At 42.6% G+C, this 3,227-nt stretch overlaps 1 long non-coding RNA gene across 1 annotated transcript; it reads right to left on the minus strand.

Moving 5' to 3' along the window:
• Nucleotides 1-463: 463 nt before the first annotated feature.
• Nucleotides 464-2,971, minus strand: LOC146046289 (uncharacterized). Its single transcript, XR_014465839.1, has 3 exons — nt 2,887-2,971; nt 1,246-1,286; nt 464-579 (listed from the first exon to the last, which is right to left on the minus strand). It is a non-coding gene; the product is annotated as an uncharacterized LOC146046289 (long non-coding RNA).
• Nucleotides 2,972-3,227: the final 256 nt, after the last annotated feature.

Consider the following 3,227-nt stretch of genomic DNA (forward strand, 5'->3'; position numbering starts at 1 on the left):
ATCCACTTAGAGGGACGAGGCTGGTCTTCCAATCACTAGGCCTTACTACTAAAATGTTGAGGTCCATGGGCACAGCTAATTGACAAACATTACCGTCATTTGGCCGCACCATCCAAATACTGCAACAGAATTCAACCCATAATCTCATCCTGCCCGCTTTTCCAGGAAACAGGCAGGATGCGGGAAATGTGACGTTGGTGCGGGAGTGCCTGAAAAATTGTGGGTGTCCCGCAACTTGCAGGAGGATAGCAAGTATGCACTAAAGTGGTTCACTAGGTAGCTGCTGTGCAGTGCTACCCGACTGACTATATATTGTTTCTAACTTCCAAAATCAATTTAACATTCTTATATTGTATCCTTAGCCAAAATGTGCATGCAGACAATGCAGCATGTTAGCAACAATAACAAATAGAAATAGAAAAAGCATAATAAAGTATTTTAGAAACTTACACTCTGGCAAGTGGTCTGACATATGATTGGTTGGCATTCAACAGCATAAAATTGTGTGTTAATGTCCAAACTGGATGAGCATGTACATGTCTGGCAGACACCTATTGGTTGTGGAATATTCGATCCGGGCTGAGAAGAAGACAGTTGTTAATGATCCATTAATAATCTTATAGTTATAATATTTCACTATGTAAATTTAATTATCCATGGTAATTACCACACAAGGAAAAGTACTAGTAACCTCAAACTATTATGGATTGGTGCTGTTCAATTATAATGCCTTTAGATCATATTAACCCACATATTCCAGGGGTATAGTATAACTCTCCAACAGTTGGGATTCTGACAGTCATTTCAGGACCCCGACAGAAGGAGAGGGCATTTAATTCCCTCCCTCTATGGGGGTTTTGGACCCCCACATAGCCCATGTAAGTTGGGCTCCTGACAGTCGGGATTCCGATGTCAGAGAAAGGACCGCCAGAATCCCGGCTGTCGGTAACTCATCCAGCACAAATTTCAGAAGAAGAGCCTGGGGCCAAGTACATCAAGCCATAATTACTGTTCTAGCGGCCTTCAGACTTGCACAGAAATCCTTGTTAGGTGAAATCTGCAGGCTCATCACAGGCTACAATTGAATAGGCCTAGGCGATGCATAATTAAATCAGGCCCTGATATTTTCTATTCACTACAGCCAATTGAATTGATTTTTTATATATATGTTTTTATTTTGTATTAATATTTAGCAATTTAATATAGTTTAAAAAAAAAAAAACATTTTCATTGTTGCAATATTACCTGGTATATGTCATTTCCTACCACGCAGACAGATTCAGGCACTGAAAAAAATAAAATAAGCTTTTTTTTTTTACAATTGTTTTCCATGCAGAAGAAATAGAAGTGCTACAGCAAATCTAATCCAATTAGATAACTGTATTTGGCTGATCCATTTATCCATTCATTTTGTCATTACAAAATATATATGGTTGATGTTCTTTACCTTAGAACCAATTAATATTTGGTGCTAAACTCTGCATATATCTTTCTAAACAATTTTTTTTTCACTTAAATTTGCACCGGTTATGTATTCACTTAAAGGGCTACAATTTCAGACAAGTAGCCGGCAGGAGAATCATATTGCACTGTGGATTTGTATGCAAAAACTTGTAGTATGCCATCATGTGTAATATAGCAGTTCCAATTTCTAAGGGTCAAAATGGAATTAACCTATTGCAAAAGAATGTCTCTGGGCCTGACCATACCCCAGCTTAAGTTATTGATCATATAAGTTGTCCTAATGTTCCAAATGGAAATGGTATAAAGTAAAGTTTGTAGAGTTACCGACATATACTTACAATTTTCTAATATTTATATAATATACCATCAGGGCCTAATTAAAGCTTCCAGGTGCCTTAGGCTAATACATATGTAGCACCCCTTGTATTGCTGCTAAATATACATGTATGGCAGTGGCGTAACTAAAAATGATGCCCCCCCCCCCCAGTTAAAACCCCCCTGCCTGTCTTGCCGCCTGCCGGGAGCTCACTTGTGGTCGGAGCCTGGGACCCGCAGATTTGGCTGTGGTCCCGGCTCCCTTGTCCGCTCCTGGCTCCGAGTCCAGCGTCTAATTAAAACGGACTATCACAAAATGTCTGCCCCCATGCAGCAGACAGTTTTCTGCTGTATGGGGCGGACATTTTGTGTTAGTCCATTTATATTAGAAGCAGAAGCCAGGAGGGGACAGCTCTCCAGGGCAGCGGCAGAGATGGCGCCGGTGTTCTTCAGGACAGAGGCTGCGCCAGGTATTTTATCATGGGCGGTGCTGAGTCTATGCATCGGGTCTCTACTGTGCACGGCCCAGGCTGCAGACTGTTGTGTGTCTTGCTCCCACTGCCACTGAATGGGGACACAAGACACCAGCACAGCCACTGCCAGCGGCCCGCACTGTACTATATTTAAAAAAAAAGGAAAACAAAATCAAGAGGGTGCAGGGGATAGCCTGCTGGTCCTTCGGCCCCCCGGGCCCCATAGCAGTTGCATCTCCTGCACCCTCTGTAGTTACGTCACTGGGCTTTAGGCTGCCCAGCTGGCGCTGTAGCACAATGTACATAAAGTAATGGTTCCATCAGTAAGTTACATTGGCACAGCCATCTGGCAGTCACATTAAGAACTTTACACAGAACATTGCGACGGGTGATAGCTAACAGCATGGAATAAATTGGGAGTAGATTTTATTCCGCGGCTGTCACCTGCAGGGCTCCTTCATTCCTGTTGCCCTAGGCTGCAGCCTAAGCAGCCTATTGGATAATAAGGCACTGTATACCATGATAAAGGCAAAGTCCATCTTAGCATATACAATACAAGGTTTCATGCAGTAATATAGAGGTAAATCTAATTTATGTAATGTTGATATTTTCATATGAGCCAAAATGTACTTACCACATGTGATGCTTGGGCAGCAGGCGCCAGGCTCATTTAAAACAGCCACCTTGAATCCTACGTCACATGTTGGCATTTCACATGGGCAAAATCCGCATGCTGGAAAACATGTGGTGATTACTTTACACAAAAAGATGTATTTGGTTTTATTTCTTCATCTCTCCCATCGGGATGCGGTCATTAGGTCTACAGGATGATGGTCGACACCATTAGGTCCACATGGGAAAATGTCGACATGGGTCTAGGTCGACATGGTTCTAGGTCGACAGGTCGTTAGTTCGACAGGATTTTTTCACTGTTTTTTGAGCCGACATGTGCCGACCATCCACTAGGGCACGGTG

This window comes from Crinia signifera, chromosome 11 (assembly GCF_055691185.1).
Source record: "Crinia signifera chromosome 11, ASM5569118v1, whole genome shotgun sequence".
Lineage (NCBI taxonomy): Eukaryota > Metazoa > Chordata > Amphibia > Anura > Myobatrachidae > Crinia > Crinia signifera.